General features: G+C 38.3%; 1 protein-coding gene across 7 annotated transcripts in view; it reads left to right on the plus strand.

Moving 5' to 3' along the window:
• CAAP1 (caspase activity and apoptosis inhibitor 1) overlaps positions 1-23,377 on the plus strand; it is a 1,159,962-nt gene that overhangs the window by 1,130,633 nt on the left and 5,952 nt on the right. The gene's annotated exons all lie outside the window — the stretch shown is intronic.

Genomic DNA, 23,377 nt, shown 5'->3' on the forward strand with positions numbered 1-23,377 from the left:
CTTAGCAGTGAGGAGTAATTACTTTTGGTAATGCCTAACAAATTTTAAAAGCAAGACCCAAAGGATCAAATTGTTTCCAAGTAAGTTAATTGAGTTCCAGCAAAAAGCTCAAGCAGATTTATAGAAAAGAATACAAAATATTCAGCACCAAAAAGAGTCAAATTTTTGTTTAGACAATCAATTATCTTTTAGAGAGATTTAAATAATGAGTTTTAAATCTTATATATTTACCTATGTAGTTGCCATTTCGTTACCATGCAGAGTTCATTTCTTTGCAATGTTTAATCTCATTAATCCTTCCCAAGGTGTTTTTTTACAACAAACATTGTAGTGTATATCTCCAGAAGATATATTTGTGTCTTTTTTGTCTTTCTTGTCTCTACTTAACTTCTTGAACATAAGAAATACACTTACAGTAACAATATCACTTACAAAACCAATATGAAATAGGATAAATCTAACGAAAGTTGTTTTGTTTTCAGTATATAAATCTTGAACATTTAAGAATTCATTAATAACAAAATACTTGTTAAAATTTAGCAAAATATTTGAACAGACATTTCCCCAAAGAATGTATACCTTTGGAAAATAAGCACATGAAAGATGTTCTGCATCATTAGTTATTAGAAAATTCAAATTAAAAGCACAATGCAACATCACTACACATTTTTTAGAATGGATAAAATTTAAAAGATTGATAATAACAAATGTTAGTGAGAATTTGACACAATTAAAATTCCCATACACCGTTGGTAGGAATATCAAAGGATACAATCAGTTTGGGGGGAAAAAAATGACAGTTTTTAAAAAAGTTAATCACACACTTACCATATGATCCAGCCATTCCACTACTAAGTATTTACCCAAAGGAAAATAAAGTGTATGTCCAGAGAAAAATTTCTACATAAGTGTTTATAACAACTTTATTTGAAATAGTCAAAAATGGAAACAATGTGAATGTGTATCAGCAGACAGATGGATAAACAAATTGTGGTGTATTCATATAATGGAATACTACTCAGCAGTAAAAAAGAACTGAACTCTTGATATATACAACAGCATGGATGAATCTCAAAATAATTATGCTGAGTGGAAGAACCAGACCTAAAGGAGTACATACTGTATAATTCCATTCTTATAAATTTCTAGAAACTGAAAACTAATTGATAGTGTCAGAAAACAGAGCGGTAGTTGCTTGGGCTTGGAGGGCTGTGAGTGTCAAGGGGTAGAGATTACAAAGGGTCATGAAGAAACTTTTAGGAGTGACGGATACATTTACTCTCTTGCGTGTGATGTGCATTTCACAGTTGTATACCTATGTCAAACTTATTAAACTGCACAATTTAAAATGTGTGATTTATTATACATCAATTATGTCTAAAAATATAATTTAAAAACAAACATAAGATTTCAAAGTCTAATTAAGAAAGAATAGATCTTTCAGTGATTTTTGTCATTATCCACTACCCCAATATTTATGGAGATAACAGAAGATAATTCTTATTCCCAGTGGTTCTGTGTGCCTTTGTTTCTACTTCTCCCTACATCTGGCATAGCCCCTTTTATCTTCAAGCTTTCCAGAAGCTTGTTTCAAAGGCTACTTCTTCCATGAAGCCTTCACTGTTCTCCCAAGCTGGAAGTTATTTCTTGTTCTTTTGAATCTCTGTAAGCCTCTAGTATGCATCTTTCTGATGATATTTATATTCTTTCCCTGTTCACAGTTTTAAAAATCACCTTTTTTCATAGATAGGACCCTTTGAGTCACTGAGATAATTTGAAAGACATCAGTTCAACTTATAGAAGCGGAGTACATTTTTTTGATGTCTTGATGCTGAGAACCCTGGGGAGTGAGACTTTAGATGTTTCTGACTTTCAAAATGTATAGTCTGACCTAGGTATTTTCCCACAGTACATTCTTCCTAACTTCAGCCTTCTCCACACATCACATGACAGAGAGTTGAAAGTGCATACAATGAGAAATCAGTGCTACTTTAACATTTGCTCAAAATTCAAAGATAGTTCTGTTGAGATATTCCTTCTAATTTGTTTTTTCTAAGCTGTTTGCCTTGTGTGACACCCTCTGATTAAATCCTCTCCACAATCCCACAAGGGATAAACTAATTTCACAGATGATGAGAATGAGACATCTAGAGGTTTCTTAAATAACTTGGTCCAAGTTAGCCATCTGATAAGTGAGGAAGCCAGCACTGGAAGCTATTGCCCTCTGACTCCAAAGCCCACACGCTCCACCAGCACATTATGTCACCTCTCCAACATAGCATATGCAAAGGAAAGGCCGAATAATCTAAAGCCAAAGGGATCAGAGCACATTTTTGTAGGGAAGGGGTGTAGATGTACTCTGTTTTTATTGACAACAAAATGCATGTTGATATTTGTAACATTATCTAATACTTTGACTTAGATGATTGCTCATTTTAATGGGAAATTCACACTAGGTCTTCCAATTCAAGTTATAGTCCTTTAAAAAAATAGATCACGTAATTTTTCTTCTCAATGTCTTTTAACACTGAGTTTGTATTTACTTTTTTTAGATTGTCTCAAAAATATCTTCTTATAGTTGGTTTGTTCAAAGTAGAATTGAAACAAATTCCACACATTTTTATTATTTTATTTATTTATTTAATTTTTTCGGTACACGGGCCTCTCACTGTTGTGGCCTCTCCCGTTGCGGAGCACAGGCTCCTGACGTGCAGGCCCAGCGGCCATGGCTCACGGGCCCAGCCGCTCTGCAGCACGTGGGATCCTCCCGGACCGGGGCACGAACCTGCACCCCCTGCATTGGCAGGCGGACTCTCAGCCACTGTGCCACCAGGGAAGCCCAGTTTCTCCATTTTGATACCACTTACTTTTTTTTAAATGTGTCTGGACTATTGCCCTTTAAAGTCTCCCCCAACATTTCCTAAATTTCATAACATGACTATTAGATTGTGTACAAGTTATGTGCAAAGGCTATATCTTGTATAACTTAGAACGTATCCCAGGACTCAGCCAGGAGTTTTTCACATAATAGGAACCAAATTCTTGAGGTGCATTGAACTGGAATCTAAAAAATCACTGAAAACTTGTCCTTATAATCCAAGTATAGATACACCTCTTCCTGTTTCCACCTAAACATGGGGTTATGGTGTCATCTATGTATATTTGAAAGACCTTTTGCTACACTCTCAGCTTGTTATCCATTCAATGCTGATATCCTCGGGAGGCCTGAGAGTTTCCTGAATTTCTGTAGACATGCATGTGAGTGCATATACACTCACAGACAATACACAGAAATCCTGAACCACCACAGATCACATTTTTACCTCATTGAAGTTTGTAACTAATTGGTCCATCTGTCAGAGAGTATTTAATTTCCTTTTAAATTATTTTTTCCCTTGTTCAGCAGTTTTCCATTTCAGAGCATGTAATAGCAAATGCTGCTATTGACTAGATAAGAGACTATGAATTAGATGTGGTCTGTGGTAAGTAAACTAGTTTCTTTTATCCCAAAGGAAGCTGAAGACATTAATGTTTCTCAACCAGTTGGTAGAGAACATTATTTTAATTCAAATGAAAGAAAAACAAGTTTGCTTTAAAATGAAAATGAACAATTCAGATCTGAGAAGGGATTGCAGCATATCTCTGACTACCATCTCAATGTCTGTCTTTCAGTTAGCAAAGATGTAGTTAATATGGTATCCTAGATTTTTACAATAATAACGCGTATCAGCTCTGTCTGGAGACCGACTTCCTAATTAGTCAGGCCCTAAATAATGCAAGCCATGTTCTCCTTTATTAGCTAATATGTTTCAGAGGTTGGAAAGATAGTTATAAAGACCCATTAAAGATACAGTTTCCTGACATGCTGGCCAGGTTCATAAGCTGCACGATATGAAATGCCATGTAAGAAGGTCATTTTCAGAATATCCTCCCCTAGTTTATAATAGTTTTTAATTTTTTTCTTCTTTTTGTAACATATCCAATATAAAGAGTTTGATGGTGCCGCTATAACTCTTGTTCAATAACTAGAAATTCTAATTCCATAAAATTTCTTGATACCACATTAACCCTGCATCAGATAAACAAGTACATTGGGAACTGTGGCTAATACAGCCGAACATGAAAATAATGCACTGTATTTGAATAGAAAAAAGAAGAAAGTGATCACAGAAGCAGTCTAAGTAATAGATTACTTTGTTACGTGAAAATGCGTTTTTTTTTAATACATCTGTTCCACTAACAAGTATTTGTTGGAGGGAAATCTGTTGTTTTATGTACAGAAAAATGCTATGCATTAAGCAATCCTGCTTTATTAATTTAGTGCTTTTCTGTCGCTCAGTACTTTGAAAGATATTTTTTCCCATTTGGTAGATAAATGCAAATCACAATATTCCTATCATGGTTCAAAGACCATAACAGTGATTTCAAAAGCCATATTTAATCCCATTATGAATTTCTCCAGGTAAATTTCCTATTCATGTAATTGTAGGGAGTTAATATAAGTGAAGCTGTATGTGACAGGCCAAATAATGGCCCTCCAAATGTACTCAAACTCTAATCCTCGGAACCTATGTCACCTTATATAACAAAAGGAACTTTGCAGATGTGATTAAATGAAGGAGTTTGAGATGGGGAGATTAACCTAGATTGTCCCAGTGAGCTCAGTGTAATCACAACTGTCCTTATAAGAGGGATACAGGAGGAGTCCAAATCTAGGAGAAGGCACAGTGATGACAAAAGCAAAAGCTGGAGTAATGCAGTTTGAAGGTGGACGAGGGGGCCAAAAGCCAAGAAATACAGGCAGCCCTTAGAGCTGAAAAAAGCAAAGAAGCTGATATTTTTCTCTCAGGGCTTCAAACAAACAAACAAACAAAAAGCAAAATACAAAAACAAAACAAAAAAATAACCCTGACAATACTTTGACATTAGCTCAATCAGTTGAAATAATTTTGGACTTCTGACCTCCAAAACTATAAGAAAATTAATTTTTGTGTTGTTTAACCTACTAAATTTGTGGTAAATTGTTATAGCAGCAATAGGAAATGAATATGACATAGTTTTTAAGTTTGTGACAAGACCTCTGAAACACATGGGCCCTTTGAGGACTGTCATAGTTATACCATGTTTCAGGCAGAGCAAAGGTCTGGAGTCAGGAGTATCTGGTTTAAAATCAGGTGCTATCAATTATTAGGCCTGTAACCTTAGGTAATTTATTAATCTCTTTGAGTCTTATTTACCTACAAAATAGGAAAAAAATACAGCATCTGACTCTTTAATTATAAGGATAAAATGAGAAATTATGTGTATAAGTATTTAGCATAGCACCTGAATGCAAAATAAGCAGTTAAAAAAATTGCTATTACTACATTTTAGGCACATGTTCAACTCTGTTGATCCCCTTTGATATGAGTGTTAGTGTAGAAAAGTCAGTAAGGATCCAGTTAACAAGAGTTTATTACTTTTATCATTAACGGGTAAAGCAATCAGGGTGGTTAAAAGACTGTGCTGACATCAGGAACCAAGAAGCCACAGGAAGGAACTGAAGGGATGGAGAAAACCAAGGTGAAACATTGATATCAGAATGAGAATTCATATTTGAGTACATTCTTGACACTACACTGGACTCTACACATGCTTAGTCATCACAGTGGAACTGTAGGAAAGATATCATAATGTCTATTTATAAATAAGAAAAATGAGGCAACAGAAAATTTAAGTTGTCCAAGGTCAAAAACTTAGTAAGTGACAGGCTAAAAATCTGAACTACAATCTGACAACTTTATAGCCCAGGTGCTTGAACACACCAATAACAGAGAAAATCCAGCATTATTGTTAAGCGAGTTAAAGCCATCAATCAGGTCAGGAATCTATTCTAGACTGGTGGGTTACGATGCTCAGTGGAATCTAATCTTGGGACACTGGGCTGTGACCTCAAAGAACACAGGAATTATGTCTTTTATATTTGTATGTGCAAGAAATAGCTCCATGATTGTTAGGTGCTTAATTAAGCATGGTCAGAGAATTATTTTAGTGGAAGGATGAAGACAGAATTTATGATACAGGCTTTCATTATTAGAATATATTTTCTAGTAAATCCCTATATAATGCGAAATATTTCTCACTAGATTATCTTTTTTGTTAATCAAAATATTTATTGGGAATATTCAAGAAAATGTTTGATTATATTCTGGGCTAGAATAATAAATATTTTAAGTATGACACATCCAAGTGGAAAAATAAATTTAGCTCACCTAGTGATTATGGCCTTTACCTGTCATGGGTGTTTTAAAGAGGATGAATTCTACAGTTGAATGCAGGGTCTCTAAAATAAAGTATGCTTTCAACTTTCCACTAGGACAATTCTCTGTTCTCTATTTGTGGACTATTGCCTACTCTTCCCGGAGCTTCACTCTGTGGTGATCCAGGATATATATATATATATATTCCTCTGCCTTGTAGGTTATGTCCAAAAAAATTGACCATATTTGAATTATAGAATTAAGGGACTGTATTTTTGTCATCCAAATATTTTATCATTTTATGAAAAAAAGACAAAACAATGCTGCAAACTTTCTATCTAGTTAAACTTGCCTATTTGATATCCAAGTGGATATCATGAATCTAACATCTGCTAGAGATCTGTACGATTTTAGTAATATATGCTTTATTATTTCCACTGCACTTGATTTAACAGGCAGTAATTTCCATGATGCTTTTCTGTATGTTTTTAAAAATCAGAGCATCTACCCTCAAGCTCTGAGGTGAACAAATGAAGCCATAAAAGTGTTTATATTTCTTTCTAGTATAATAAGGCCATCTTTCCCCAGTCTTCCAGAAAATAAACTTTAGGGTCAACCTTGTGATTTGTTTCTATCCTTAATTATCTTACTTAGTGTCACTAGTCCTAGAATGACAATGATAGTCAAGGGTACTATTTATCAGGCTCTTAGTATATGTCAGAAACTCTTCTAAGTGGTATACGTGTATTAGAACAACTGATGTTCACAACAGCCTAATAATGTAGGTACTATTATTATCTTTGTTTCATTGATAAGGAAACTGAGGAGTTGGGAAGTTAAATAGCTTATCCATGACCTTACCATGTTCCCATACACTCATCATGAAGAATCAGTAACACCTAACTAGTGCCTGCTGCATCAGTTCTTACCATTGGCCTATCTTTAAGGTTCTGTGTCATCTCCTTCATTGTACACCATCCCCTCTGGCTCCTCAATGTCTTAGTCCTCTTTCCTTCTCTTGCTCCCAATACAATTAAATGTTTATAATCCCTTACCCAGAAAATTGGTGTCAGATGTATAAAAGAATTAGAAAATTTTAGATCTAAGAAAGATACTAATGGAGGCATAGCGGTATATTATATAACAACCCCCATTGGATCTGAGGCAACATCTTTAAACAAAAACAACAAAACATTAATATTTCTGCAGCAAAATATATAAAGATTTACACCAAGTGGAATACATAAAGACTTAAAATCCTTCCATCAGTTTAGGTCCTATTTTACCAATAAATGAGTTATAAAAACTTTCTGTTTTCAGAACTATTTAGATTTCAAAATTGAAGATTAGAAATTATGGAATTGTACCATGTCATCATCTCAATATCACCTTGTTATGTAAAATCTAACCCCATTCCCATACTCACATACATAAATCTTATTCTTGCTTTAAGACACAGCTTGAATCCTACAAAGGCACATACCCCAATGAATCTCTTTCTTCTACACTTAAAAGCTAACCCATAGGACTTCCCTGGTACGCAGTGGTTAAGAATCCGCCTGCCGATGCAGGGGACACGGGTTCGAGCCCTCGTCCGGGAAGATCCCACATGCCATCGAGCGACTAAGCCCGTGCACCACAACTACTGAGCCTGTGCTCTAGAGCCCACGTGCCACAACTACTGAAGCCTGCACACCTAGAGCCCATGCTCCGCAACAAGAGAAGCCACCGCAATGAGAAGCCCACGCACAACGAAGAGCAGCCCCCGCTCGCCACAACTAGAGAAAGCCCACACACAGCAACAGACCCAACACAGCCAGAATTAATTAATTAATTAATTTTTAAAAAACTGACCCATATACTTTAACATTAGATGATTCTGTATTACCCACATACTCATTTCTTTCAACTTGACCCTAAGCATATAGTGATTATTATATCACTCTACAATGAGCTGGACTCATGCTAGAGTTTAAATTGTTGCCTAAACATTTTTGTAAGTACTCCAGGAAATTACTGCATTGACTGTGTTTAACAAGGCAAATCAAGTTTATATGGAATATTGATAAAGCTATGAAAATTCCTTAAATGTTTAGTTATATTTTCTTTGTTCATAAAATGTTAGAAAAACTTTTCTCATTTTCTTTATAATATGTAGAGATGTTAAATTAATTATGGCAGAATATTTTAGGATGGGCTGCTCATGCCCAAAGATCCTGGGCATTGAAAGTGAAAAGGTCATAGGTTGACAATTGATAAGTAAACTAACTTAGAAATTCTGAGCCTAGATTTCCTCATCTGTAAAAAAGATATTAATAATTCCTATATTCAAGGTTTTTTTTTTTTTTTTTAGAAGACACTTAAACGCTCAGTCCTACACCCCTTCAGCTTGCCAAAGAAAAAAGAGTCCTTTCTACCTGCAAACACTGCCTTGTAACTTTGCTGACATTGCTTATTGGTCTTTATAACAATTAATTCATTTCTCTTTCATCTTCTTCTTGAATTCCTCTTCCTGATTGAATGTGCACTTATGCCTAGAGAGATAAGAAACTTTCGGACAGTGATCAGAGAGGCCCAATACTTGCAACAGGAGGAGTGGAAAGTGACCTGCTACCAGTGCAATTTGAAGAACAGTAGGAAACCTTAATTTGTGAACATTTTGGCAAACTCCTAATGAAAGCAAAAAACTTTTAGCATTTAAATTTGTAGATATAATGAACTAACCCATGCGCTGAACTATTGTGTTGGTTTCTACCAATTTATTTCTAATTTATAGGCATTCTAAAATTATATCCAGGGCTTCTTCTTTATACTGTCTAGCATGAAAAATATTGTTAAAATTAAATGAGCAGCATTTTTCTCAGTTCTGTTCAAACCACAGATGCTATTTTTGATTTTATTTCTAACAGTGAGATTGAAATTCCATTTTAATATGCAGAACTGCAGCCCAGGGAGCCATAAAATACAGACTGTTTTCATTAGATGATAGCCCTGCACCTCTAGTTAACAGGAAAGCTGATTCATCAAACAGCAGCCATCAAGACAGCATTAACTAAGACCTGGAATGAAAAGTCGAGATTGGGGTGAAAATTACCTGTTTTGAATCACGTAATTGTAACTTGGGAGAAGTTCCTAGTTTGTGGCATAACACTGTTTCCAGGGGTGCAGGAGTGTTTGCTGCAGATGGTCTAGAGATTGAACACTTTCTACATTTCAAAGGGATCTTACATTTTATTTCAGTTGCCACTAATTTAAAGGAATGAACATTCACCCTTACTCTGTCTTCTTCCTCCCAACCCCGGGAAAGAGAAATGATCAGAACTAATTCTGCCTTTGAATTTGTCTCTAGAATATTTGCATACACAAAATAAAGCACTGGAATCTGGGCCCATTTTATGCCAGTGCAATTCAAAGGTAAAGGATTCTAGCTGACAGTCAAAATGTCCCCATGGACTCCAGGCAATGAATTGACATGTCTTCTGGTCATATAATTGATTAGAGAAAAAAAAGAATAGCTTCCCTTCTCCTAATGAATCATAATTGTACTCTACCCTAAGAGAAAAGCAAATAACAACAGTAATAAAAATAATAACAAAAAGCTCAGTCTTTGTGATACGTGTAGTTATTACAGTTTATCGTAAGAGGTTAAGATAGAAGAAACTTTAAAGAGCATTTCATTTAAACTGTGTTCCATGGAGTTGCTTTGAAGGCTGCTTTAAGTGAAAGGTCTTGCGAGAAGAGTAGGTGGACATACTTCTTTGGAGGCCCCCAGGCCCCCAGATCTCCCTCTTCAGCTTTAATCCGAACACCTTCGCTTTACCTGTTTAATCTAATGCGTTATATTGAAAGATTTCTTTGGAAAATTGATTCCACTGTTTAAAAATGTTTGAAAACTACATCAAACTAGTCAGGTTATAAAGAACCTAAAACTTTGCCAAAAGTGGCAAAGCCAAGACTAGAACCAGGTTGCTCCTAATACAGTATTCTTTTTTCCTTTTTTTTTTAAGCTATGTTATGGAATTGGGTTACTACAATGGGGTCAGTCTTTGATTCCCATGATGTGTATCCCTTCTATACATTAATCGGTTGATGTTTAACTTTTAAGTAAAAGTCAACACCTAATATCCATGACATATTCCTTGCATATAATGCCCTATTTAAAATCCTCTGCTCTCTTATGGGAAAAGCAACATTAATGGAGAAAAAAAGGGACTACATTTTTTACAGTAGGTAGAACTCCAAAATAACTTCCCATGCAAATGACTGAATGGTGAAAAATCAAATGTGAGAACTTAGGATAATAGAAAAGAAAATGAAAAGACAATAATAATGTTCATCTATTGATTGTTTAAATTTGGTAATATTTACCAAAGTATTATCCAAAATCAAGTTATTAGACCGAATAATGAATTTGGCACAGAAAAAATATGTTTGTGCATATGTGACACCTGTACAATTTGAACAATCAATGACTGGATCAAGGAGAAAGAATTAGTAGAATTTACTAGGAAAACTCTATGGACTACATTCAATATGAGATTTTTAGGTACATTGATTAATGCAGGAGTAGGAAAAATATTCAGGGACAGTATTGGAAGAGGAATAGAAAGTGTTGGGCTTCCCTGGTGGCGCAGTGGTTGAGAGTCCGCCTGCTGATGCAGGGGACACGGGTTTGTGCCCCGATCTGGGAGGATCCCACATGCCGCGGAGCGGCTAGGCCCGTTAGCCATGGCCGCTGAGCCTCGCGTCCGGAGCCTGTGCTCCGCAACGGGAGAGGTCACAACAGTGAGAGGCCCCTGTACCGCAAAAAAAAAAGAAAAAAGAAAGTGTTGACCTGAAATAAATAGACTGCCAGATATTTTTCCAGCAAAGATGGGTTTATTTGGGATCAGCAGAGAACTACAGTTTGGGGGCTGCAATCATGGCGAGCCGCAAGCAAGTCTCCACATGTCAAGGAAAGAAGAATGCTTTCATAGACAAGAAAAGAAAGTTGGGAGGGCTACAGTAAACAAAGAGTTCATGGCTTTTCATTGGCTTGTTCTTGCCAGGAAAGAAGAGGTGTCTCTCTTCTTCCTGTTGGGCTCTGCTGTCGTCGTAGGCTGTGACAACTCCCTCTTCTGCTCTCCCAACTCTATTTAATTGAGGCTTCTGTTTATTATTTTTTTACAAAAGAGAATAAGTGCAAGTGCAAAGGAGTGGAATAGAATATGTATTGAATACTTCCTATATATGGGGAACTTTCTTGGTATTGAGGATAGAGTCATGGACAAAATGGAGAGTGTAGTGCAAGGTTCCAACATAAATAGATGAATAAATAATCTTACAAAGCAGAACTGCAGATAGTGATGAATGCCACGAACACAGTAAATTTCAATGAAAAGTATCCATCGTTTTACAATAGCAACATGGGGCCTTATACCATTTTGGTTGTTATTGTTGCTACTGTTGTTACAACATTGAGTAGTGAAAAGAATGTTTTAAAGAGAAGACTGAGGCCTTCCTGCTTAAGGTTTGGGCTTCCAGTACCTTCAAGTGAGATTTGAAAAAGGCCTTTGTTTGGAAAGAGTGGGCCTATTGAGATGACAGAGTTGAATTGTTCAGGAAGAGATGGGGATGGAGGTAGGTGCTCCATGTGAAAGAAGAATGTAATTGGACATCAGAGGGTGTGATGGAATTCTGAAAAAGTCTACAGTTTTCTGTAAAAACTGAGCTGTGGTAGAGTTCTGTATTCTGCTCACACTTAGTGCCCAAGGATCCTAGGACTTCTACCATGGAATGGCTGTGTAGATGTCTCTGGAAGTGTACTTCTTGTTCCTCAGCTTTAGAAACTCAGGGAGAATCTCTGAAGTCAGGATTATGATGAGCTGAGACTATCCTGTGAGGACATCTCTTTGTCTTGCCCACAATGGTAGTTCTATGATTACTGGTGGAAACCATTGCCAGATAGTGGTTTCACGTATCAGAAATAATAAGGCAAACCAGTGGATTACAGACCAGGTCGCTTTTTATATGTCCAATCCAAAGAAGCCCCTGAGTTCTTCTGTTATATAAAAGATGGTGGTCAATCTGAAAGTTGATAGATATTAGAATTTTTGTCTATCTGGACAGTAAGCTTTTTGATACAAACATTGGAATGTTGCATTTATTGTACACTGAGTCATAGAATAGTTCATTATTGTTTACACATGCATGACTTCTCTTGTTCCATCTCTCCTTCTCAACGAAGTTGAACTTGCTTTGGATTGTGATTGGTTTCCAAGGGACTTGTAATGCAGGCAGATGTGTTTTTAAAGTAGTTCAGGATTATAGTGTGCCACTGAGGGTATCATCATAGGGGAATATCAACCCGTTAAAAATTGTTCCCGTCATGGAGCAGAGTTTCATCCATGGGGTAGAGGACATAGGATCTAGCTCCCTGGAAACAATCAGGAACCTGGTAAGGAGTCAGTGCCCTCGAGAGGTGGGTGGAGCCTCAGCATTGTGCTCTGGTTCCAGTTGGCAATTGAGTAGCTAGACAGGGAACCTGAGACCAAGGATGCACAGGATTTTGTGCAGGCGCATTAGGTGCCAGAAAGACTCATACCATACTCTACCCACAACTGGGGGACTAAAGCCCAGAGTCTGGTCTTAGTTAAACCCTGCAATAGGAAAAATAAAACAAAACAACAACAACAACAAACAAAAAACCAGAGAGAGTCTAGGTGGAAGTTGCTACAGAAGGCAATAACTGATAGAAAAAAAAAAAAAAAGGTAGTTTAGTGTATTAACTGTGAAAAGTTGCTAATGCAAACAACATGACAAAAACTCAATTCTGTACTGAAATACTGGTTTCAAAGTGCATTAGAATAACTTAGGTCTGGACCATTATGCTCTGGGTTCATAACACCTGGCATTTCTTGAGTTTGCAGTTACATGCATTTAATCAGTTCTACACTTAGCAAAATGGTCAAGTGTACTTTTGTAAATCTGCTCACTCATTTTGACACTCCCTGGGCAGTAAATTTCCTTTTGCTTCATCTCTTTTCATTATTTGTTCTTAGTTTTTCAATGTATCCTCATATTTTTATGACGCTTTATTTTGTAACTGGAGCATCTGATGAATAAATTTTAAGAATTTGCAATTTTAAAATAACTTTTATCAGGAGGTTAAAAGTTACTTGAAATCAGACTGGTGGTATCTCACTCCACACACGCACAGCTTAGTATTCAGGCAAAGACTATGGAACATGTGTGTAGATCTTTGGAGCTTTTTGTCTGTGTAGTTCCCTCTCATCTAGTACTATGCACATCAAATTCTAGCTGTCTCTGATTCCCTGACTTCTTATATCTGTCTCTTTTGCGTAGTGAAACTGCTTTGGTTTGGTTTGGTTCTCTCTTCTATGTGTTAAGATCTGGAAGATGCCTCCAGACAGAAAGCCAGCATGATCATAGCAATCATCTCCTTTGTTTTTCTCCCCTTATGAATCACAATCCAGTATGGTGTTTTGTCCAATATAAGAATATATTTTTCATATATTTAATCCAGTTTCCTAAGGTGCTTTTTTGGGGTTTCTTTTTTTGGGTTTTTTTAAATGGCAGAAGTACTAGTCTGGTACCAATTACCCCATCAGTGGCCAAAAGTACAAGTCTTTGGTTCATTTGTAACTTGCATTCTTGTTTATAGTTTTAGGCACCAGAAGAAGCCAAACTTTTAAAACTGGATGTAACATGCCTTACTTGTTTACAGTCCTTGAAGGTCAGGATTTATAAAGCTTTTTGTTATGATTTTTACATCAGTATACCCAACACATTAATTCTATCTATCTAATTTCACATTTAATACTACTACTTTATATTTTATTGAAACTGTAGTTTAGTTTCCATAAAGAAGAAAGAACAAATTCTCTGTTCAAATAATAACAAAATATGCATTCAGTTTCATTTAAAATTATTAAAATATAACCCATTTTGGCATTAGAAACTACTGGACTTGGTAAACATATGATTGATATTGATCATATATATAGGGCTCCTTATTTTGAGGCATCATTATCTTTTTAATTGGAGTAAAATTGTGCTTTACAACGTTGTGTTAGTTTCTGCTGTACAATGAAGCGAATCAGCTATATGTATACGTATATCCCCTCCCTCTTGGACCTCCTACCCACGCCACCATCCCACCTATCTAGGTCATCAGAGAGCACCGAGCTGAGCTCCCTGTGCTATACAACAGGTTCCCACTAGCTATCTATTTTACACATGGTAGGGTATTTATGTCAAACCTAATATCCCAATTCATCTAACCCCCGCCTTCCCCCACTGTATCCACATGTCCGTTCTCTACATCTACATCTCTATTCCTGCCTTACAAATAGTTCCATCAGTGTTAATATACGATACTTGTTTTTCTCTTTCTGGCCTACTTCACTCTGTATGACAGACTCTAGGTCCAACCACATCTCTACAAATGACCCAGTTTCGTTCCTTTTTATGGCTGAGTAATATTCCATTCTATACATGTACCACATCTTCTTTATCCATTAATCTATTGTTGGACATTTAGGTTGTTTCCATGTCCTGGCTATTGTAAATAGTGCTACAATAAACATTGGGGTACATGTGCCCTTTTGAATTATGGTTTTCTCAGGGTATATGTCCAGTAGTGGGATTGCTGGGTCATATGGTAGTTCTATTTTTAGTTTTTTAAGGAACCCCCATACTGTTCTCCACAGTGGCTGTATCAATTTACATTCCCACCAACAGTACAAAAGTGTTCCCTCTTCACTACACCATCTCCAGCATTTATTGTTTATAGACTTTTTTAAATAAACCTTTCTTTGAGTATAATTTCTTCACAATACTGTGGTACCTTCTGTTGCACAACAAACACAATGTTCATTGCAGCACTATTTACAATAGCCAGGACATGGAACCAACCTAAATGTCCACTGAAAGATGAATGGATAAAGAATATGTGGCACATATATAAAATGGAATATTACTCAGCCATAAAAAGAAACAAAATTGAGTTATTTGTAGTGGGGTGGATGGACCTACAGTTTGTCATACAGAGTGAAGTAAGTCAGAAAGAGAAAACCAAATACCGTATGCTAACGCATATATATGGAACATAGATTTTTTGATGATGGCCATTCTGACCAGTGTGAAGTGATACCTCATTGTAGTTTTGATATGCATTTCTCAAATAATTAGTGATATTGAGCATCTTTGCACATGCCTCTTGGCCATCTGTATGTCTTCTTTGGTGAAATGTCTATTTAGGTCTTCCTAACTGGGTGTTTTGCTTTTTTGATATTGAGCTCCATGAGCTGCTTGTATATTTTGGAGATTAATTCTTTGTCCGTTGCTTCATTTGCAAATATTTTCTCCCATTCTGAGGGTTGTATTTTTGTCTTGTTTATGGTTTCCTTTGCTGTGCAAAAGCTTTTAAGTTTCATTAGGTCCCATTTGTTTATTTTTGTTTTAATTTTCATTACTCTAGGAGGTGGGTCAAAAAAGATCCTGCTGTGGTTTGTGTCAAAGAGTGTTTTTCCTATCTTTTCCTCTAAGAGTTTTATAGTGTCTGTTCTTACATTTAGGTCTTTAATCCATTTGGAGTTTATTTTTGTGTATGGTGTTAAGGAGTGTTCTAATTTCATTCTTTTACATTTAGCTGTCCAGATTTCCCATCACCACTTATTGAAGAGGCTGTCTTTTTTCCATTTTATGTTCTTGCCTCCTTTGTCATAAATTAGGTGACCATATGTGCATGGGCTTTCTGTCCTGTACCATTGATCTATATTTCTGTTTTTGTGCCAGTACCATACCCTCTTGATTACTGTAGCTTTGTAGTATAGTTTGAAGTCTGGGAGCCTGATTTCTCCAACACTGCTTTCTTTTCTCAAGATTGCTTTGGCTATTCAGGGTTTTTTGTGTTTCCAGATAAGTTGTAAAATTTTTTGTTCTAATTATGTAAAGAATGCCATTGGTAGTTTGATAGGGATTGCATTGAATCTGTAGATTGCTTTGGGTAGTATTGTCATTTTCACAATATTGATTCTTCCAATCCAAGAACATGGTATATCTCTTCATCTGTTTGTGTCATCTTTGAATTCTTTCATCAGTGTTTTATAGTTTTCCTGTAATTGATTTCCAGTCCCATAGCGTTGGGGTCAGAAAAGATGCTTGATATGATTTCAATTTTCTTAAATTTACTGAGGCTTGATTTGTGACGCAAGATGTGATCTCTCCTGGAGAATGTTCTGTGTGCACTTGAGAGGAAAGTGTATTCTGCCACTTTCAGGTGGACAGTCCTATAAATATCAATTAAATCTATCTGGCCTGTTGTGTCATTTAAAGTTTGTTTTTCCTTATTTATTTTCTGTTTGGATGATCTGTCCATTGGTGTAAGTGGGGTGTTAAAGTCCCCTACTATTATTGTGTTACTGTCGATTTCCTCTTTTATGGTTGTTAGTGTTTGCCTTATGTACTGAGGTTCTCCTACGTTGGATGTATAAATATTTATATTTGTTATGTGTTCTTCTTGGATTGATCCCTTCATCATTATGTGGTGTCCTTCCCTATCTCTTATAACAGTCTTTATTTTAAAGTCTGTTTTATCTGCTACAAGTATTGCTACTCCAGCTTTCTTTTGATTTCCATTTGCATGGAATATCTTTTTCCATCCCTTCACTTTCAGTCTGTATGTATCCCTAGGTCTGAAGTGGGTCTCTTGTAGACAGCATATATATAGGTTTCATTTTTATATCCATTCAGCCCATCCCTGGCTTTTGTTTGGAGCATCTAATCCATTTACATTCAAGGTTATTATTGATATGTATGTTCCTATTACCATTTTCTTAATTTTGGGCGGTTTGTTTTTGTGGGTCTTTTTCTTCTCTTGTGTTTCTCGCCTAGAGAAGTTCCTTTAGCATTTGTTGTAAAGCTGGTTTGGTGGTGCTGAGTTCTCTTAGCTTTTGCTTGTCTGAAAAGCTTTTGATTTCTCCATCAAATCTGAATGAGATCCTTGCTGAGTAGAGTAATCTTGGTTGTAGGTTCTTCCCTTTCATCAATTTAAGTATATCCTGCCACTCCTTTCTGGCCTGCAGAGTTTCTGCTGGAAAGATCAGCTGATAACCTTATGGGGATTCCTTTGTATGTTATTTTTGCTTTTCCCTTGCTGCTTTTAATATTTTTTCTTTGAATTTAATTTTTGTTACTTTGAGTAATATATGTTTTGGTGTGTTTCTCCTAGGGTTTATCCTGCATGGGACTATCTGTGCTTCTTGGACTTGGGTGACTATTTCCTTTCTCACGCTAGGGAAGTTTTCCATTATGATGTCTTCAAATATTTTCTCAGACCCTTTTTCTCTTCTTCTGGGACCCCTGTAATTCGAATGTTGGTACGTTTAGTGTTCTCCCAGAGGTCTCTGCGATTGTCTTCAATTCTTTTCATTCTTTTTTCTTTATTCTGCTCCTCAGCAATTATTTCCACCTTTTGTCTTCCAGCTCACTTATTCGTTCTTCTGCCTCAGTTATTGTTATTGATTCCTTCTAGTGTATTTTGCATTTCAGTTATCATGTTGTTCATCTCTGTTTGTTTGTTCTTTAGTTCTCCTAGATGTTTGTTAAACATTTCTTGTATTTTCTCAATCCATGCCTCCATCTGTGTCTGAGATTCTGGATCATCTTTACTATCATTACTCTGAATTCTTTTTCAGGTAGGTTGCCTATTTCCTCTTCATTTATTTGGTTGTAGGTTTTTACCTTGCTCCTTCATCTGTGATATATCTTCTTGTTGTCTCTCTCTTTTTTTTTTTTTTTTTTTGATGGGTGGGATTGTGTTCCTGTGTTATTGATTGTTTGGCCTGAGGCTTCCAGCACTGGAGTTTGTAGGCTGTTCCAGCACTGGAGTTTGTAGGCTGTTAGGTAGAGCTGGGTCTTGGTGCCAAGATGAGGACCTCTGGGAGACCTAACTCTGATGAATACTCCCTGGGGTCTAAGGTTCTCTGTTAGTCTGGTGGTTCGGACTCAGAGCTCACACCACAGTAGCTCTGACCCAACCCCCGGTTTGTGAACCAAGATTGTGCAAGCCGCATGGGGCAGCAAAAACAAAAAAAAGAAAAGAAAAAGAAAAAAAGGAGCAGAACAGTAACAAAGAGTAAAAAATAAAACAAGATTAGAAAACTAACAGATATGTTAGAGAGAATTAAAAAAATACAAATAGAGGTGAAACAAGAAGTGGAAGGTAAAATGGAGCCACAATAGTAAAAAAGAGGCGGCAAAGAAAAACCCAGAAGAGGCCTTGGCTGGTGGGGCGGTACTTAGGCAGGGCTGCGGTTTAGGCAGGGAGCGGGGCCTATGCTTAGGACCCACAGGGCCGGAAAAGGCCCTGGTGGGTAGAGGTTGGGGCTTAGGCTCAACACAGCAGGAGGGGTTCAGGAGTGTCTTTGGCCTTTGAGGTCGGAGGATCAGGTCCAGAACCCCAGCAGGCTCACTGGGCCCGAGTGGGCGGGGGAAATGCTAGGCCCATTTACCCCGATCCTCTGATCCCGGAGGGCCCCTCCCTGTTGGCCTCTCTTCTTCTCCACCCCGCCACTCCTTCCGATGCCCAAGGAGCCACATGGCCAGTGGGGGCCCGGAAGGTAGGGGACCAGACCCAGAAGCCCAACAGGATTCCCAGGGCTGAGTGGGTGGAAGAAATGCCTGTTGCACCTCCCCTGATCCTCCAGTCCAGGAGGGCCCCTCTCTGCCCGCCACCTCTCCTCTTCTCCCCCTGCCTCCCTCCTACTCCCCTAGGACCAACGTGTCCCAGAGGGCCTTGGAGGGCAGAGGGCCTGGCCCAGGAGCCCCATAGGCTTCCTGGCCCGATGGGGCAGGGGAAAGCTAGGCATATTTCCCCTGATCTCCTAGCCCCCAAGGGTCCCTCCAGGTCTGGGAACCCCTTCCCCCTCCCAACCACCCCCTCAGGGGAGCCGGTCCTGTAGGCCTCCACTTCTCCTCCCCCCTTACTCCCTCCATGTCCTACTCAGTCGCTCAGGGGATCTTCCCATCTCCTTGGGCATTGAGGTCCCCCACCAGCATCCAGGAGGTGCCCTAGTTGTGGGGAGACACAAACTCCGCATCTTCCCACACTGCCATCTTGACTCTGCCCCATTAGGCATCATTTTCTTTCTATCAGGACAAAAACAGTGCATTCTTGCCCAAAATTTCCGTTTTGTATCAAATGTATATTATGCTCTTATACAAACAAATGTGCCTTAATTTATTCCATATATTCTCATGTATTCCACAGAAACAAAAAGGTATTTATTTTTACAAGTGTGTAGTGATCACACATCACCTATTTATTTATTTATTTGTTTGTTTGTTTATGGCTGCATTGTGTCTTCATTGCTGTGCACAGGCTTTCTCTAGGTGTGGTGAGTGCGGGCTACTCTTTTTTGCGGTGTGCGGGCTTCTCATTGAGGTGGCTTCTCTTGTTGCAGAGCACAGGCTCTAGGCATGTAGGCTTCAGTAGCTGTGGCACGTGGGCTCAGTAGTTGTGGCTTGTGGGCTCTAGAGTACAGGCTCAGTAGTTGTGGCACACAGGCTTAGCTGCTCTGCACCATGTGGGATCTTCCCAGACCAGGGTTCGAACCCATTTCCCCTGTACTGGCAGGCAGATTCTTAACCACTATGCCACCAGGGAAGTCCACAAAAAGCTATTTTAACTGCGGCCATATTTTCAATTATTTTGTTTAGGAGTTGTAGACTAACAAGGTCCATCTTCAGCATTTCCCTGAAGCCACTTATAAGTGATTATTGCTTAATTGTTCCCATAGGATAAACCAATTTAGGAGAGTATCAGCTAAGCAATATCATTTCAAGAGCCTTTGAAGTAAAGAAGCAAGGGCCTCTGTCCTCTATTTCTTGGGGAAATTGCTTAAAAAGTGGAATAATTATTTTTTATTGCAATTTCAAAGCAGTATAATCACTGCAGCCAGACAAACCTTAGTTCAGTCCTCCATAGTAGACATGTGAGTTTGGGCAAATTATTTCACTTTTATAAGTCTCACTTTTATAAGTCTCACTTTTCCCTTGTATAAAATAAAAATAATTATATACCTAGTTCACAGTATTGTTGTGAAGACCAAGGATAAACTCCTTTGCATATAGTTATGTCATAATAAATAGAATTATTAATGTCTTCAAAAGAGAAGTTTATTAATTTAATGAAAGATCAAATGATGCTGAGGAAAACGCATTTGGGTTGTGCTCTGTGGAAAAATAAGCCAAAACTATCAGAGGTTCAGTGTGATATTTTCTGGTCTTATGTACTCTGATGAGCATGGATTAAGGCTGGGCTTCCCTGGTGGTGCAGTGGTTGAGAGTCTGCCTGCCGATGCAGGGGACACGGGTTAGTGCCCCGGTTCGGGAAGATCCCACATGCCGCGGAGCGGCTGAGCCCGTGAGCCATGGCCGCTGAGCTTGCGCGTCTGGAGCCTGTGTGTCCGGAGCCTGTGCTCCACAACGGGAGAGGCTACAACAGTGAGAGGCTCGCGTACCGCAAAAAAAAAAAAAAAAAAAAAAGAGTTCAGGCTGAGAAAGAAAGCAACGCCTTTCTAAGAGACCTTCCCCTAGTCTAATAAGTGAGATTATTTCAGCAGAGAGCTTATTTCCCAAAAGCTTTTATTCACCTTCTACCTCCATAACTAAAACATCCTTTCTGAATTTGCTTTGTCTACCTTTATGTGTGGCTGAATTAAAAATGAGGAGAGAATTAATATGTATTAAAAATTGCCAGCTGAGAAATACGTTCTATACATTGTCATTAAACTGTCATAACAGTTCTGTGAAAGATGAATTAATGATCACATTCTACCAGTGTGGGGCTGGAGTTTAGAAAAATTGTGCCATTTTCAAGGTCATACAGATAATACATGACAGGCCAAAAATTCAAATTCAAGTACACCCACTCAAGGAATCACTTCCATTTTATGTCTTCAAAATTCAACTGATTTTCTGCTCCTATTCCTACACCATGTTCTACTCAAGATTGAATATCTTGGACCTACCCCATGCCCGATACATAATGGACAATATATGCTTGCAGAATGGATGAATGAACATTCATCAAACCCTCAGAATCTTTGCAACAAAATGTGTAAACTCTTAACTTGTTTTGCTGGGCAAATAGGAGAGTAAGAGAATAAAAGGCAGTCTTGCAGAAAGGGGAAAAACCATAACTTCATTTGCAAATTCACAGTTCCTCAGATATTGTAGGGAATATACAATGTAGTTCTCAACAACCATTGTTGGCTGAGTAAATGTACTGTCTTTCCTTTAATACGAGTATTTAGAATTCAGAGATATTTTTACTAATACTCTTCTTTGAAAGAAAATTCTAGGAAATGGTCTTTCTTAAAACTTATGTTAAGGAATTACTGGCCTCCCAGCAACCTAAGCAGAACAATACTGGAAGTGGAACTGGCACTCTGACAAAAAGGAGAGCAACTTGAAAGAAACTTTACTCATCAAGAGAGAGGAGATTGGTTCAAGATGGCAGAGTAGAAGGACGTGTGCTCACTCCCTCTTGTGAGATCACCGGAATCACAACTAACTGCTGAACAATCTTCGACAAGACACTGGAACTCACCAAAAAAGAAGATACCCCACATCCAAAGACAAAGGAGAAGCCACAATGAGATGGTAGGAGAGGCACAATCACAATAAAATCAAATCGCATAACTGGTGGGTGGGTGACTCACAAACTGGAGAACACTTATACCACAGAAGTCCACCCACTGGAGTAAGGGTTCTGAGCCCCATGTCAGGTTTCCCAACCTGGTGATCCAGCAACGGGAGGAGGAATTCCCACAGAATCAGACTTGGAAGACTAGTGGGATTTGATTGCAGGACTTCAACAGGACTGGGGGAAACAGAGACTCAACACTGGAGGGCACACACAAAGTAGTGTGTGCATCGGGTCCCAGGGGAAGGAGCAGTGACCCCCATAAGAGACTGAATCAGACCTACCTGCTAGTGTTGGAGGGTCTCCTGCAGGGGGGTGGGGATGGCTATGGCTCACCACGGGGACAAGGACCCTGGAAGACAGAAGTTCTAGGAAGTATTCCTTGGCGTGAGCCTTCCCAGAGTCCACCACTAGCCCCACCAAAGAGCCGGGTAGGCTCCAATGCTGGGTTGCCTCAGCCAAACAACCAACAGGGAGGGAACCCAGCCCCACCCATCAACAGAGAAGCAGATTAAATTTTTACTGAGCTCTGCCTACCAGAGCAACAGTCAGCTCTACCCATCACCAGTCCCTCCCATCAGGAAACTTGCACAAGCCTCTTAAATAGCCTCATCCACCAGAGGGCAGACAGCAGAAGCAAGAAGAACTACAGTCTGCAGCCTGTGGAACGAAAACCACATTCACAGAAAGATAGACAAAATGAAAAGGCAGAGGACTGTGTACCAGATGATGGAACAAGATAAAACCCTAGAAAAACAACTAAATGAAGTGGAGATAGGCAACCATCCAGGAAAAGAAATTCAGAGTAATGAGAGTGAAGATGATCCAGGACCTTGGAAAAAGAATGGAGGCAAAGATCGAGAAGATGCAAGAAATGTTTAACAAAGACCTAGAAGAATTAAAGAACAAACAAACAGAGATGAACAATACAATAACTGAAATGAAAACTACACTAGAAGGCATCAATAGCAGAATAACTGAGGCAGAAGAACAGATAGGTTAACTGCAAGACAGAATGGTGGAATGCACTGCTGTGGAACAGAATAAAGAAAAAAGAACGAAAAGAAATGAAGACAGCCTAAGAGACTGCTGGGACAACATTAAACGTAACAACATCCTCCTTATAGGGGTCCCAGAAGGAGAAGAGAGAGAGAAAGGACCTGAGAAAATATTTGAAGAGATTATAGTCAAAAAGTTCCCTGACATGGGAAAGGAAATAGCCACCCAAGTCCAGGAAGCACAGAGAGTCCCAGGCAGGATAAACCCAAGGAGAAACACGCCGAGACACATAGTAGTCAAATTGGCAAAAATTAAAGACAAAGAAAAATCATTAAAAGCAGCAAGGGGAAAATGACAAATAACATACAAAGGAACTCCCATAAGGTTAACAGCTGATTTCTTAGCAGAAATTCTACAAGCCAGAAGG

Source organism: Stenella coeruleoalba (assembly GCF_951394435.1).
Source record: "Stenella coeruleoalba genome assembly, chromosome: 7".
Lineage (NCBI taxonomy): Eukaryota > Metazoa > Chordata > Mammalia > Artiodactyla > Delphinidae > Stenella > Stenella coeruleoalba.